General features: G+C 47.4%; 1 long non-coding RNA gene across 2 annotated transcripts; it reads left to right on the plus strand.

Moving 5' to 3' along the window:
- The first annotated feature begins 468 nt into the window (after window positions 1-468).
- On the plus strand, window positions 469-12,740 carry LOC126940537 (uncharacterized). Of its 2 annotated transcripts, none has more exons than XR_007720793.1 (3): window positions 469-545; window positions 7,706-8,016; window positions 12,539-12,740. It is a non-coding gene; the product is annotated as an uncharacterized LOC126940537 (long non-coding RNA). The 2 variants fall into 2 exon arrangements; XR_007720792.1 differs by having other exon boundaries at window positions 472-545; window positions 7,703-8,016.
- Window positions 12,741-16,997: the final 4,257 nt, after the last annotated feature.

A 16,997-nucleotide genomic window follows, 5' to 3' on the forward strand; every position in this document is an offset into this window, starting at 1 on the left:
TCTGGCAATATGTAAGGATCAGCAGTTCTATCTCAAAGAGACCTGATAATAAGAGGGAGTGGCAAACCTTGGAAGGACAGGCAGAACGCTGCCGCTAACCCTCTACAGCTGAAGACGCGGGAAAACACAGCTAGTCCCCACGACTTACTGGGCGAAGAGAGGAGTCAGTAATTTGTTGGGTGTCCCAAGTGAAGTTTGTTTTGTGTTTTCTTGTTAATAAATTCTCCCCAGGTGGAAGGGAAGATTCAATAAACATCTGTCCCAGTAGAGCTGTAAAGTGAAGGAGGGAAACGGGGAGAAAGAGAAAGCAACACCTTCATTATCACGTTTGCTGATGAGCAGAAGGCGGGTAGGAATGCCAATCAGAGTTTGTGATTGTGCAAGTTTTTTGAGAAGTTTGCGTCACAAAGCAATAAGAAGAAATGAGTTCCAGGAAGCAATGGGGGTGGGGGAGTGGGTAGGGGAATGGAGAAAGTCTTTTGAAGATCTGGTGGGAAGGCAGACCTGACAAGGATCCGTGCCTGTGTGCCGAGGGCAGCCACCAGGTGAGCTCCAAAGGAACCCCAGGATTATTTTTAGCTATCATGATAGAATTGAGGTGCTATTTTAAGCACTGATTGCACGTGTACCTATAGCATTATGTACAGGCGAGGCACTATAGATAAAAATAACTTTAGAGAAGAATGGCCACTTGAAAGCCTCGGTCTAAATAGGAACATCTTGTCAGTGCACACTAGAACAGTGTTGCCGAAGCCAGGGCCTCCCCTGTCACCAATCCACAGCCACGTCGGCCCCTCTGCTTCAATCTGTGGGAGGGAAAAGACATTTCCTGTCTTGCTTCTGCCTTCTCTGGATTAAATTCTCCCTAGCACACCCTGTTCACAAGCTATTCTTTAAGTTGCAGAATATTGTTTCAAAGAGGGGACTAGCCCTTCCTTTACTTTCACTGACATTTTATTTTTTTGATTCTGAAAGTCTCCACTCCCTATTCATGATTTTTTAAAAACATTAAAAATGTTATTTTTAAAAACCACCATGCCACTTTTCTCCCCACGTCTTTATCCAAAGCCTGGAGTGGCGGGCCTGGTGAGTCCAGAGTCTGTCTGCACTTTGATGAGGGGTGCAGCCATGAGTCAAGAACATTTGTGAAGACAGCAGGCAAGGCCAAAGGTCCAGGACACCAAGAAGAAAAATCAAGGATTTTGCTATATCTACCATCAATAATTATTATTGCCACGCAGATGTGCAGGAATGATAGTGGCATATGTGATAGCGTTCGTCATATCAAGGCTGCTGAGGAAAAGTGGAAAGAGAAACATGTGCTTACTTTTCTACCCAAAGCACTCTTGCACTGTCCAAAAAACCACCTGCACATTTCTTTATTTTTTTTTGAGATGGAGTCTCGCTCTGTCACCCAGGCTGGAGTGCAGTGGCGTGATCTCGGCTCACTGCAAGCTCCACCTCCTGGGTTCACACCATTCTACTGCCTCACTCTCCCGAGTGGCTGGGACTACAGGCATCCGCCACCACGCCCAGCTAATTTTTGTTTGTATTTTTAGTAGAGACGGGGTTTCACCGTGTTAGCCAGGATGGTCTCGATCTCCTGACCTGATGATCTGCCTGCCTGGGCCTCCCAAAGTGCTGGGATTACAGGCGTGAGCCACCGCGCCCGGCCAACACCTGCACATTTCAACGTAGCTAACTTGAAACTTTAAAATTGTTACTAAACAACTAACTTCATGCCTTCTGAGTTTTAAGAAACTTCAAGAAATTCAATCAGTTCTTTAAAAAAAAAAAAAACCACAAAATTTTCTTTTTGTCTTTGATAGTCTTAAATTTTATGATGATGTGAAAATGTGTAAGTCTGTTCTTATTCAATGAGGCACACACAGAATCTGGGGATGGGGACCAGTGATCTGTTTTATACACATACCCTCCTTGTGAGGCTGATACAGCTCAGATGTGAGGATCATGAGGGCTTCAGATTAATTTTGCAACTTCAGCCACCGCATTAAGTCAGGCATTGTGGTGTCATAGGGGGTTGTCTAGATGTTTGGATCGGTAGTTCCCAAAGTCTGGGCCCTGGAAACTTGTGAGACGTTGCAAGCTCTTGGGCCTTATTCCACACCCCCCAAAGCAGAAACGCTGGAGTGGGACCCCCACACCCTGGTTTTAACCATCCCTCCCTCTGATGCACACTCCTGTTTGAGAACCACGATTCTAGACCATTGTTTCTCCAATTCCATGCACATAAGGATCACCTGGGGATCTTGTTAAAATGCAGTTTTCATTCTGTGGATCTGAGCTGGGGCTTGAATTTCTGCTTTGCTAACAAGTTTCCAGGTGCTGCCAACACTGTGGATTCGTGGACCACCCTTAGAGTAGCCAGGTTCTGAAATATTATGGTCTCTGCAAATACATATTTTCTATTGTAAATGGATAACGTGGCATTCTGATTTAAATGTCATTCTCCTGTGGGGCAGCTGGAGTGAGAGTCAAGATCTAAAATAAATCATCTCCTTGAGTGAACCCGATAACATTGTGAGTTCCTGAACAGAAATGCCTGAGGCTCTAACTGTGGCTGTGGTTTGATTTCTCTTTGACATCTAGTAGGCACTTCATAAACGCTTATGGAAAGAATTAACGGGGACCCCAAGGTACTTCAAGGGGCCTTTGCCTGAGCAACGGGCAGCATCGTTCTGTTGACTTTTTTTTTAAATCTGCCAGGATAAGGGACTGGGAAGCAGGAGAGAGGCACACGCACAGCCAGATGACCACAGGGCTCCAAGGGAAGAGCCAGAGAGGCCTGAGCACTTGAGCCTCTGAGGATGCTTTTCCGCTGTCAACACTTGGCTCGGTTTTTTTTTCCCTGGCTCAGATTCACCCTTTTAATCAAATTTCATTTATTCAGTGCCTCTGTGCACTCAGCACTAGTCATTTTTGCTAAATCCCATCTCTTCCTCCAGCACTTTATTTCTTTAACTGCAACTGAGGCAGAAATACTCGGATGAGGGCTTAGCAGGAACCCACAGGCGGCAGCTGCTGGCAGCCTTTGTTTGCAGGGAGGAATCCAAGGACGTGCTCTCGTCGTCCCTGCCCGCTGATGGTGTCCTTCACCCATCCCACCTTCCATCCTGGCCTCTGCATTTCTAGCGTTTCATCCTTTATTTTAGACAAACTGATTGTTTTCTCTGCAAAACATCTCCCCTCCAACCCACTTGCACCTTCCTTCATTCTTCTGCACCTTCAACATGCCCTTGTTGGTAAGTAGTAGATGTGAATCCTTGCCCGTGGGAGGCTTACAGACTAGTGGTTCTTTCTAGTAGGACTCTCTTTTGGTTGAGAAGATCCAGGCTGTTGGTTCTTGACCTTTTGCAAATCTCAGGAAGGAAAGAAATGTGTGTCCCAGCCTAGTTGCTGGAACGTCTGGGACCCTCTGCTGTCTGGGGGGGCATCCACCATACAGGAGGTTTACAAGTGCCACCATCCTGATTATAAGGATTCTGAGAGACTTGCAAAAATCAGCTGTGATTCAAATTAAGTCCTAGTTCTTTGGCTCATCTGGATTCCCCAGGGAGCATCTAGAACCCTCCCCTGGTCAGGCCTAGCCTTTGCAGAGATGATTGCCGGAAGAGGCTGCTGGAGCTTCTGTCCATCCACCTTGCAATGACCTCGTGTCTTTGTGCTGATTCAGGCTGTACCAAGAGCCTAATGAAATGGCATTACAAGCTTCCAGAACTTTTGTCAAATCTGTTTTCCCACATCTATAGCCCTGTACTATAAGCATCTACTAATACCTTACAAAAAATATAAAAGGAGCTTCAAAAGGTTCATCCTTCTATTCTTTAGGGCAACAAAACATTTGATTCCACAAAAGGACCAGTAAATAATATCTATAGGAAGACATTAAGAAGACAGATTTTGTTCCTTCCCCTGCTACAAACAAGTGAAGTTGGCATTGCTCAGCCACTAATGACTAGTGCTGAGTGCACAGAGGCACTGAATAAATGAAATTTATTTGAGCTCAGCAGACTAGAATCAGGTCTTCTAAAGTGAACCCTGAGTATCATGCCTTGAGTGCATTTTAGTCTGGTGTGGAGTTGCAGGCCTCCTTCCACCTTGTAATATTAGTAGTGCTCTCCACTGTGACAGGATTCAGCAGGCGTGATTCGTCAGCCCATTCAGCTCACAGAAAATGTGACCTCTTCCAAGACAATGTCATCAGGTCCCTCCCACACTTCCTCACCTGTTCCACATATTTTCTATCATGCATCCATAAAATGCCTCCACGTCAATGCTCCAGTGAAGATGAGAATTTGGTTTCACAAGTAGCAAAATATTCAGAGAAATGTCCAGCAGTCAAATCAACCTACTTTCAGATTTGTGGGATTATTTTTGAAAACATGATATGTAGACTTTAATTACTTTGTAAATACATGCTATTAAATTTACAGCTTAATTCTGGCATGTAATGTGGTTAAATTATGGTTGCTTTGTGGATCATAACTTCCCTGCATGGATTCTAAAACTTTATCTTGCATGAATATACATGTTTTTCTCTCCTTTTGCCCTGAGTCATTCTAATTTTTACAAAGTGAGATTCAGACTCAGAAAAGTGCTGGCATCTCCAGGCCCACCCCCAGCTCCAGAGCTCTTTTCGGAGAGTACAGAATTGATCCTCCGGCTGAAGCATCCTCTGCAGTGCAGACTGACAGTGCAGAACAGAGCCCCGGGAAAGCAGCATTTCAATCTGCTTGTAGGAGGGAGCTTCAAGGACAGGCCTGCGACATGCCCGGTGACTGAGCGTGGTGGTTGCTGCGGAAGCTGCTCTGGTACCCAGTCTCAAAGCGCCTTTGGCCAGGGGTCTGTTGGGAATGCAGGGAGCTCACCCAAGAAGCACCCAAGGCTCAGGTAGGGTTCAGTGCTTTCTCTTGGATGGTCCCATCCACTGCCATCGTTCCTACCAATGCTGGACCTTCCTCCAAGGCCTGCTTCTGTTTTTCTGCTCTGAACTGTATCCCACCCACTAGCCTGGAGTTTGGGGGGAAAAAAAAAAAAAAAAGCAAACAGGCTGGACAAATTTTACACCCTCTCAGAATGTTTAATGGAGTTGAGATCAGCCTCCTTCCCCAGGAACTCCCATCATCCCTCTCCTGCCAAACTCAGGGACCTTAGCTCAAACAGAGGAAGCTCGAGTGACTTCATCAATTAAATATAGGACGTCCAGAAAGGAAAGTGACCGCGGTGTCTGTATGGGATTCTCCATCCTAGCTGAACGAGGATAATCATAACTCGTGACTGGCTCTGTTTTAGCTGACTTCAGCATGCCAAGGTCTTGACACAAGATGCATCCTGAAGCTGTGGCAAGTGCTCCAACTGGCCTCTGTGTCCACCCAAAGGACCTTTGAGGTTGTCTGTCCCCTTTGCCCTGTGCCCAAACCTTTCCCTGTGGACCTGTTATTGGTCCACCTCTCATTTCTGAAACGTGTGTACCTGCCTAGTTGCTGGGATGTCTGGGACCACTCTGCCATCTGTTTAATGCAGCAGAACTTTGAGACAGGAAGCTGGCTGCTCCTTCAGGTTTAGAGCAGTTTGCACAGGGTCACATAAAGTTAGTGCCTTTCATATTTTCTGAAGATGCCTTCGTTTGCAGTGATCACCTGGTTTTATTTTTTCTATAAAGAATCTTGGCCGGGCATGGTGGCTCACGCCTGTAATCCCAGCACTTTGGGAGGCCAAGGTGGACGGAACACGAGGTCAGGAGATCGAGACCATCCTGGCTAACACAGTGAAACCCCGTCTCTACTAAAAATACAAAAAATTAGCCGGGCGTGGTGATGGACGCCTGTAGTCCCAGCTACTCGGGAGGCTGAGGCAGGAGAATGGCGTGAACCTGGGAGGCAGAGCTTGCAGGGAGCCGAGATCGCGCCACTCACTCCAGCCTGGGCAACAGAGTGAGACTCCGTCTCAAAAAAAAAAAAAAAAGAATCTTAAGGGACATGGCATTTCTACATTTGCTCATGCATGATGACAATTCTTTGGTCATGTTTTGGCTTAACCTGAGCTTAAGTAAGTGGCTATGAAACATCTATCACAACTGAAAAATCTTTCGTGCTGCTCTTGCCACAGTGGTTCCCTTTCCTCCAGTTAACAAACAGTGCTTGGGGAGGCATTCCCTGGAAGTCGTCGCCCAGAGTTCATCTGCTGCCTCTGCCCAGAGCTCCCTCCCTCGGCTCCTCTGGGGGTGCGGTGTGTGGTTGTTCATGGGCAAGAGGACTGCCCAGCTCCAAAGAGAGATTAGGTGACAGGCCACAGCAGCAGAAGCACTGGCCTGGCTTTCTCTTAAGGAAGCAGGGTCTTGTGAAGGTCAGAATGCTCTGCTGGTAAGAAAACAGCAGGGAAGCAAATCTCCCCACCGTGGCCTGGGTTGGAGAGCGTGCTGGAGTGTTGGTTGGAAGCCACGTGCTGATTTTAGGCTCTTTCCACGTGTTTGCAGGAGGAGGTCCCGCCTGCTGCCAGCCTCTCTGCATCCCTGCTCTGAGGTTATTTGTCATATTGGAGATTTGTTCCCCAGCCCCTGCTCCTCATGAGTAGATTGGGGCGTGGCTGGAAAAGACTTCTCTTTATCCTGGAGCGTTTATCACTTTCAAAACACAAGGTTAACATTTCTTAAACCCGGCCATTGTGGCACAAGGAAATTGGCTGGCATCGGATGGCAAGGCAGAGTTGGCACGGCCCCGTGGGATTGGCACCCCTGGTTGTACCTGCCCTGTTGTCTCCTCTCTTGGCTGTGCATTTCAGAGGGCACTCCTGGCCACACAGGCGGGGCGCGCCTCAGCTGCCAGGCTCCGATGCCAGATGCTGGAATGTGTTTTTCCAGCAGCAGCCGTGGCAGCGGTGGCAGGAGCAGCGTGGGGCATGTGGAGCTCACTCCCTTCCTGGCTCCTTCTCAAGCTTCTCCGCTGGCTCTCCTGCAGAACGTTTGCTTAAGAGGACAGGCTGACAATCTGCTGGCTGCTCTGCTGGATGCCATTGTGTTTTGACTTGCTTTCGATGGCACGGACTTTATTGGCTCTGGGTGTAAAGTTTCTGTGCAAACCTTTGCTACGGTGCGTGCCGAGTCAGTGAGTTCAATGTCCATGAGAAGGCCTTGCCATGTCTCTGAATCCTCTGGGTCTTTCAGGGGGAGGGATGAGCCAGCCAGAAATAATTTGGAGCTGGCAGGAGAAGACGAGCCGAATTCTCCTCCTGGGCATGGAGAGCCAATCTAAAGTCATAGAGGGGAACCTTGTATATCCTTGGATGTCCTCGTGCACGGGGTGGGGTGAGGAAGGGATGGGTTTCTCTCCTGCTCACATTACCCGTGCAAGCAGTATCATGTGATTCCTGGGTTCCAGAGTTCTCCAGAGTGGGTGGGGTGAGAGGCAGAAATTCCATTCACTGCTCAGCAATTCAGAGGCGTCGACTGCCAAGTTGAGAATTTCCTCTCAGACATCTTTTGGAAGCTTTGCAGCCTGAGAACTTGGGTTCCATAAAGCCGATGGCAGATGGGAGGAGGGGAGATAAGAACATCTCTCTGGAACAGGAGAACAGCGCGATGCCGCCGTACCAGCCCCTGCTCCGTGTAAGCTTTGAGGCAAGTTACTGAATGATTAGACACAGATGTTGGGAGACCTAACATCTTTTTGTCTTCTGCGCCCAGCAGGACTTCATTTCAAATTACTCCTTGTGGACAAAGAGAAGAAATGGAGCTTGAGAAGTTTCACTTGCTGCGATAGGAAGACATCTAGGCGTGCGTTGGGTGTGGCTTGATTTCCTTTTACGGCGGCAGCCCCGTTTCTCATCACCTGCCCCTCACATTCTCTTTTCTGGCCTGTTCCGCAGTGGGCAGGTCTATGCAAACCTACTCCCAAAGTCCGAGGAAGCCAAGAGGCTGAAGAAAGGAGCTGATGTATCCAGTTTCTCAGAAAGAAACATGAATAGGGACTTAGGAACAGGAGCCCGTCAGCGTCTCAGGTAAGACAAGATGGTGGGTCCTTGCTCCAAGACCCCCAGACCCAGGGCTTGGAGATCACAGGGAGGATTGGTTCACAAGGGAGCTGCAGGACAATTGAAGTACGATAACATCAAGGTTGGCTGACCTAAGGGCAGGATTTACAGTAAGTACTTGCTCTTATTCAAGGAACAATAGACAGACTGGAAATCTTAGAGGTGTGCCTGGAACAGAGGTTAATCAGAAGCCAGCATGACGAGTCAGCCTCTAGATGGAGTCACTGTAGCCTCCAGATGGCCACTGCAGTTCTCTGCATGCACCACCCCTCCTTCCCCGCGGCCTCTGCACATACCGTTCCTCCTGTGTGAGCTCGTCTTCCCCTCTTCATACCAGACTGTCCTGACTCATCTCACAGATCTCAGCTGCCACATCACCTCCTCCAGGGAGCCTTCACAGATACCCAAGGACTCACATAACGACCTGGACTTCTCTCGACTAGAGGCCACCTCCCCTAGGCTGTACTTTATGCTTCGGACTCCTCTTCTAGCCTGTTCAGCTTTGCTTAGGAAAGGACTCCTAGATAGTGATTGGTAGACTTTCAAATCAATATTTGCTGATGTTGAATGCAGGTCTAGGGCTGTCGTCCCTTCCTATCTAGACTCATATTATGCGCCAAACATCTTGTAACTAAAAATTAATGTAATAACTGCTACCCTTTCCTCAGCATTCACTGTGTTCAGGAGACCACAGAAGAGCCCACAGGAACCATACATACCTTATTCTGGCAACAGCACTGAATCTAAGTGTCAAGTTTCTGATTTGCACACTGCACCGTGCTGATGATGGAGCCTGTCTCCCAGGAAGCAGAGGAGGGAGCGGCTTGGTGGCACTGGGACTTAGCCTTCCTTTGGCCCTAACCCCTTCTTTCGCTCTGCGAGCAACCTAGCATATCAGGCAGGGTCAGCTGGATGACGCTGCATAACAACCACCAAAGAGCCCTCAATCTCAGCAGCTTTACAAAATCTCTGTATTTCTCATCCACACCGTGTACTTGTCTCACATATGTGTGATGCTCACGGTCGTTTCTCAGGGGCCCCGGATGATAACACAGCTGCCAAGTCAAATGTTGAGGTCCCATGAAAAGGAAACTGAGCAATGGAGCATCTTCCATTATCGACGAAGCATTTCAGTCACTATTCATCACAACTCGTTGGCTATATGGAGTCTCTCAGTCCTACCTACAAAAGAAGGGCTAAACAATTTAATCCTCCCTGTCTTCAGAATGAGAAGACAACTGGGTAGGCATGAGCCAGCTGCCATTAATTATTGTTCCATTGGGTACGATGGACTCAGATACCGACACGAAGGATGGTTCCGGGTGGTGCAGGCCTCCAGCTGTCCTTCCTTCGGGACTGTTTCTCCATCGTCACTGAAGGTTTACAAATGAATAGCTTCACGTACAGTAAGTCCTCACTGGAGGTCACCAATAGATTCTTGGAAACCGCGACGTTACGCAAAGTAACATACAATAAATCCAGCCTTACCACAGGCCAATTGATATAAACAAGAGTTAAATTCCTGGGACATATTTCTGGTCACAAAAACATCACCAAACTTCTAAATAAAGACCCAAAACACCGCAAATATTAAACGTTGAAATAAATGTGAGCTATACATTTAAGAAAAATTAATAAAAACAAGACAATATACCCGAGTTTTGCTGCAACAGTGAGTGAGGGTGGTCATAGTGGTAGTTGGTTAAACTAAGGAAGAAATATTTGCAAAGTAAAAATTGTAAGGAGCACCTCCTTGCAGTGCAAAAACAAGCCATCATGAATACGAGGGACTTGTTGAGCTTTTTCAGACCGCATATTTCTTGTTGTGCATCTGTGTGGTTATGGTAGACTTGATGCATTTTTATTTTACAAGAATTTGTGAAATTTGTGTCATTCATTCATTCATTTTCTAACACACTTATTCCAGCTCAGGGTCAAGGTGCAAGGGGGGAACGAGCCCTGGCCAGGATGCCATCCCATTGCAGGGCACACACACTCACACACACCCACACTCACTCAGATGGGGGCCAGTGAACCTAATGTGCACAGCTTTGGGATGTGGGAGGAAACGGGAGTACTCGGAGAAAACCCACACAGACATGGGGAGAACCGCACACACCACACTGACAGTGGCCCCAGCTGGAATCAATTTTTTCTTATCAATATTATAATGAAACGACATTGAATGACACGATGTTATTTGAGGACCTGCAGTATATTACTGTTTACCTTGGATCAATGTATCTGAAAGGGGTCTCAGTCCAGGGCGTAGTTATGCATATAGATTAAAGGTAAAGAAAACCTGTAACATCTGTCAATTCATTTCCATTCCTTTCAGCCACACTGAAGTGAACTTCTAATAGCAAATCTCTTGGCTGTAAAAATTAGCAGCCTAAAAAGCACATGGGAAGTGCAGTCATTCACATTTCCAACTGGCCTGCAGCTCTGCCATGCAGCCCTCGCCTGGGGCTGGCATGTGAGTGCCAGTATGTATGGCTTGTGTTGTCATCATTCACGTTACTTATTTCAAATTCAGACTGTTCATGCAATGAAGGGATTCCTGGAATTCCTGTGTTTCAGTGCCAGGATGCGCGGTTTTCCCAGCGTTGGAAGCTCTTCTTTCCCATGGCACATTTCTCTCAGGGGTGAGGCTGGGGAGAGGGAAGGCTGATTTATTTCTTTGGAGCATCCTACCTCATATTCTGGTATTTTGAATGCTGAACATTTTTAGAAGCTTGTGTCCTGGTATCTCATGAAAATGTCGATACTGGTTTATTGAGTAAGTCGGTCAGGTTGTCGGCAGCGAGTGCCTGCCAGGGGCCAGGAGCTGGAGATGTAGAAGCCGCTGGGCCTGAGTTTCTGCCCTCGAGGGTTTCACACTCCAGTGAAGAGTTAAAAAACAAATGGACAAGAAAGGAAGGATTTAGAGGCTATTATTATTATTATTATTATTATTATTATTTTCTGCACAAACAGTATAAATGTAGGGGGTTATGTTCAAAGTAAAAAATACTTGGACTTTTCTACTGATCTTTAACCCTTCTTTAATATCCATAATCCCTTATGGATTCATTTGTAAGATCAAAATACTCAGTTTGGCAGATGAAATATTCCTTGAGAAGACTGTCTTGGTATCCATATGCTTTGTAGATTGTCTGGAACACAATAGGTGCCCAGTAGATATGTCGGAATGAATAAATTCAGAAATCAAGGATAATATAACTGGAGCCAAATATGCTGATAATTTTTAACTGAATACTCACTTCTAGGAATTTAAAGATGAGAAAAACAACCTCCTTGGCCTGTAGGGGGGAATAGTTTTGCAACATATATACTGCATGTAGGCATACTTTAAATAGTACTTGTATAAGTAAATCATTTTGTGTTTGTGTGTGTTCGTGTGTTGTGTGTGTTTCTATGTGTGTTTGTGTGTGTTTGTGTTTTTGTGTGTATTTGTGTGTGTTTTTGTGTGTGTTTGTGTGTATGTTTTTGTGTGAGTGTGTGTGTGTTTGTGTGTTTGTGTGTGTGTTTGTGTGTTTGTATGTTTTTGTGTGTGTGTGTGTTGGTGAGTGTGTTTGTGTGTATGTGTGTGTTTGTGTTTTTGTGTGTTTGTGAGTGTGTTTGTGTGTTTGTGTGTGTGTTTGTATGTTTTTGTGTGTGTGTTTTTGTGTGTGTGTATGTTTCGTGTGTGTGTTTTTGTGTGTGTTTGTGAGTGTGTTTGTGTTTGTGTTTTTGTGTGTGTGTATGTTTTTGTGTGAGCGTGTGTGTTTTTGTGTGTATTTGTGTTTTTTTGTGTGTGTGTGTTTTCGTGTGTGACTCTGTGAGTGTGAGTGTGTGTGTTTGTATGTTTTTGTGTGTGAGTGTGTTCGTATGTTTGTGTGTGTGTGTGTCATGGACGCCTATGCCTAGGCTGCTATTAAACTGCAGTTCGACACCATTCACTTAATGAGAACGTCTTCCTAAAGAACCCAGCACCCCTTAATGACCTCAGAGTACTCAGTCAGGGAAACGAGTGCGCGCACAGCCACACCAAATTGCTGGTTTGCCTCGGTATTTGGTCTCCGGTGGACCTCTTGGGCAGGCGGCAGAACGCAAATCCTTGTCGCTCTATGGACGGTTTATGTAGATGGCCAGCTTTAATTTTAGCTTGAACAAACAAACAAATAATCTGTGGTTATATCTAAAAATTGTGCTTAAAATTCAATTTAAGAGCAACTTAAATGTTCTGTTCATGAAGTATGCAAAACCCACCTGGATATTATGCCTTACAAAAGAAATAGCTTCTTCATGAAATAAACTGGGAATGTCTGTGTTTTTTCTTAAGAACTTCTCACCCAAGCTGAGCCAAGTGAAGGGAAGGACGGCTGCCTTCCCCTCTGCTCTTAGGGTTATACTGGGAGCATAATTAAAGTGGGAAGTTGGTTGTAACCCACGTGCATTTAGAAGCCTGGGCTCTAAATGTTTTTATGTTTATGTAAATGTTTTTCAGATTTCCCTTCTCCAGAGGCAAATGCAATCCTGACAATTAGTTATTGACGGGACAAATACATCCTGCAGGCAAAGGCGACGTGGAGTTATCGTTATTTTGGACAGGGCCAAACTGATAAGGGGGCTCTCTCCTCAGAAGAATGTCTCTGTGTTTGGAAGTTCACAATCCACTCTATGGGATTAAACAGAAGGAGAATAAATTATCCTTGCTTTATCCTTTGAGTATCTGTTGAAAAGATCAGCGTTGAGTGCATACTGGATCCTCTTTACTTAGTTTAGACAGGTGAGGAAAAGCAACCCTGTGTCAGGGAACATGTCACCCAAGACAGGAGCTTAGAGATGATTTCTTTCTGCTCAGGGCAGGGCTTAATGGAAGAAAACAGCTCCTGCTTCTTGCTACAGTCTCAGGAACCCGGGGCGTGTGCTTGTGCTTCGAGGCCCTTTCTGCTCTGTTTCTAGCAGAGGAGTATGGAGAATGTCTGGGAGACACAGAAAAAAACAAAGATTCAGGAAAACAGATGTCTAAGGCTCCCCGGAACGGCAGCCGATATATCCCGAGTGTCCGCAAACCTGCGGCCAGCGAATCGCCCCCTCTGCCATGGCTGATCACCCTGGTGAAACTCAGGCCGCAGAACCTCGGCCCCACCGCTGTGAGACCCCAGGCCAAGCCCTCGCCTCGAAACCAGCTGTCTTCCCCCAGGACATAAAGACACGTCCCTTATGTTAGATGCTGTCCGTCCTACATCACAACATGGTTGTGGTGACACCCACGTGGAGTGCTGCACGCGAAATCACGCTGTAAGCATGTTCAGCCTTGCGCTGGCACAAACACGTGTCTTTCTCTTACTCCCTTGACCCTGGGGCCAGTGTTCCTGTTTGCATCCTCCACACTCAACACACCTTCCTACTCTATTCCCTAACCCTTTCCACAGAAAAGAGAGAGTCTAATATTTCAGTTTGGGAGAAATTATTAGAAACACTTGACTGGGCAAGGTGGCTCATGCCTGTAATCCCAGCACTTTGGGAGGCTGAGGCCAGAAGATCACTTGCGGCCGGGAGTTTGAGACCAGCCTTGACAACATAGGGAGACCCTGTCTCTATAAAAGATGTAAAAAATAAATTAGCTGGGCACTGTGGCTCATGCCTGTAGTCCCAGCTACTTGGGAGGCTCAGGTGGGAGGATTGCTTAAGCCTGAGCGGTTGAGGCCGCAGTGAGCCGAGATCATGCCACTGGACTCCAGCCTGTGCGACAGACCAAGACCCTGTCTCTAAAAACAAACAAAACAAAACAGTAGGTGTTTGATCCCCAAAGCAAGAATTTCTACAGCAAATAGAGTGGAGCTGGGCAAAGCTACATTGACGAGCTGAAAAGTATGAAAAGGCAGATCCTGGCAGAACAGCCTATACACGTCTGACACTGTGCCTTTGTCTACTTTTCGGAATCTAATTGGTGGTCTTACGGTCTGTGAATGCGAAGGCTTCTCATTACAGTGCCTTCAATGAGCCCCAGGTGTGTCCTGAGATTGTTAATGTTAAAATGCGACAATAGATCATTCTATATGCCTCTGACACAATTCATGATGCCCTTTCACAAAACGTAGCTCGGCTCTCTTGAAATGGCACACGCAGGTAGTCGGCTGGGTCCTGTCTCACGCTCTCTCCTCCAAGGGACCCCACGTGTTGCAGTAAAGGAGAAAGGAGTCCAGGGCCTGTGGGCTGCGCCTGAGCACGGTGGCGCTCTGATCTGCGGCCGGCCAGTGCAGTTCAAAGCTCCTGAACACTTTCCACTTCAAACCACGTAGGCAGAAATACAAATGGGTAAGCCCACATTATACTTTAGGGAGACACATCCATGATACCAAACTTTAGTGTGTGCTAAAACGTAGGACTCATTAAATACGGAGATTCCTGGGCCTGGTGCCTAGTGATGCTGGGTCAAAAAGGCTGAAGGCAACCCAGCAAATCTACATCTCTGCAAGCCCTCACATGGTTCCAGTGAAGACCCAGGATTACGCTTTGAGGATTGATGGCTGATATTTTGGGGGTAAAAAGGAACAAGTTATTTATCACAGTACAAGGCAAATTTTCTTGGAACAAACGCTCGGTGGAGTCACTCTGTGTTTGGCGAACTTGTTTCTGATTAAGGAATGGAAGAACCACCCCGGGTGGTCGAGGTGATTGGTACCTGTTATTGAGTGGTTTCTCCTCCCGGCAAACCTAATGGGATGGCTCAGCCTGTGTGAGACGGCAGCTGTCTTAATGAACGGGATTGGTGAATGACTCACGCACCTGCAGAGCATCTGAACCCAATGTACCGCCTCGTGCAATGCATAGCCTGACAAGCCACAGTGAAGCATCGACTTTTCAGGGCAGGCAATGCGGTGCCCCCGGAGAGCTGTGGAGGAAGGAGAGACGAGGCAGATTTGCCCTGTGGCGGGACCACGCTGGCTGCAGCGTGGATGGCAGGATTTTGAGAGACGTTGGAGACCAGAGCCAGGGCGAGGGTGGGAAGTGCCTGTGGGATTCTAGGGGACAGAGTGGGAGTCTGAAGCAGGGCGGCGGTAGGAAGAGTGCGGCGGAGGGTTGCGGGATATGGAAAAGGAAGTTCAGACGTGCCTGCCTGATGTGGGTGAAGAAGGACAGGAGCCCAGGAGCTCGCTGGTGGCTGGTGGGCCAGAGAGCAATGAGTGCAGGAAGGTAAGCACACAGGGGAGCTTGTCTTGGGTCTGGAGGGCACTGGGCTGTGGGGCAGCATGGAGAGCCAGCCCTTCCCTTCCCGCTACCCCTGGAGGCTTCATTGCCACCACGTGGACCCCCAAGCTTCCTCACCTGAGGTTTTAGGAGGGAGGTCGCCGTGTCACCTGCTTTGCTGTGGCTGCCCCAGGTCATGTTCCTGTGGCACGTGAGCTGTGGTGGGTTTCCTCCTCGCTCCAGGGCTGCTCTTGGGCCCGTGGCATCATAAGGTGCTGCCTCCTGAGGGAGAGCAAAGGCCCCCACTTCCCATCTTCCCTGTCCTCAGAGAATACAGTGTTTTTGACTCCTCAGCAGAATTCCCCCCCGTGCGCCTATGTTCCTGCTCTTATAAGTCCCTGGAGGTGTCCATCTCATCAACTCGAGTCAGTTTCTCGTCACTAAGTTGCTGTGGGCACAGGCGTCGCCAGTCCATGAGACCTAGTGGTCAGCCCGAGGCATGTCCCTCCAAATCATCGGGCCGCGGTCAGTCTTGGCTGTGGCCTTTTGAAGATCATTTGACAAAACCTTGTCAAGATTTACAGTGACAAAGACCTAGAAGCAGAGATATTATTGATTCTGAGGAAATATCGGATTGTACATTAGCATCAGTGTGTTTGCTTCTGAGGGAGACATTTGATGGACACATTTTATTTTGATTCAAAATATGATAATGCCATGCACATTCTCTGTGCTCTCATGCTGGCACCTCTGCATGAATTGCTACCAACAGAACTTTGCAAAGCAGTGCCCGCCCTGGCTCTGGGACTCCTCTGCCTGCCCTGGCAGACTCAGGAGGATCCCACTTGGCGACTGTTGCGTGCTGACACATCTTGATAGAACTGACTGCTGAGCGGGATTTGCTCTCAGTAGTTTAGTTATGAGGTTCTTGTGTGTGAGTCTGTGTGGTGGTTTTAGCTAACAAATACATACAGCAGAGCCAGGTGCAGTGGCTCACACCTATAATCCCAGCACTTTGGGAGGCCGAGGCGGGCAGATCTCTTGAGGTCAGGAGTTCGAGACCACCCTGGCCAACATAGCGAAACCCCTCTCTACTAAAAATACAAAAAAATTAGCCAGGTGTGGTGGCGCACGCCTGTAATCCCAGCTACTCAGGAGGCTGACGCAGGAGAATTGCTTGAACCAGGAAAGTGGAGGTTGCAGTGAGGTGAAATCATGCCTCTGTACTCCAATCTGGGCAACAGAGCGAGACTCCATCTCAATAAACAAACAAGACAAAACAAGAACTGTATAGCAAACCAGGAGATGTTTTTCTGTTCTTGAATCTCAGGGTCACTTTTAGCCAAAGGTGGTTATTTTCACTGACTAAAAATATCAATATATGAGTAGGATTTAAGGGTTATTTTTCCCGAGAGTACAAGGAAAGCTCGGTTGCTTAGGACACTTAAAATGCATGACTTACTAAGGTATCTGCTCTCTTGGACTCTTATGCCCCTGGTTTGGGGGCTTTTAAGGTAGGTCCAGACTCCAGCTGCAAGCCTGTAGCAAGCCCAGATGCAGTTCACCCTCCAGTCTGCCTCCACCTGTGTAAATTGTGCCCTCTTTAGGACTCAGCTCAGACCTTCCTGGAGAGCTGTAGCTGGAAGTGACCTCTCCCCTCCCCCGCCAGTTCTTCCACAGGCCTTTCCTCCTCCTCCTCCTGTTCTTTCTCTTATTCCTTCTTACTTTTCTAGCACATTTCTCTTACTCACTTTGTTAGTTAACTTTTA

This window comes from Macaca thibetana, chromosome 17, assembly GCF_024542745.1.
Source record: "Macaca thibetana thibetana isolate TM-01 chromosome 17, ASM2454274v1, whole genome shotgun sequence".
Lineage (NCBI taxonomy): Eukaryota > Metazoa > Chordata > Mammalia > Primates > Cercopithecidae > Macaca > Macaca thibetana.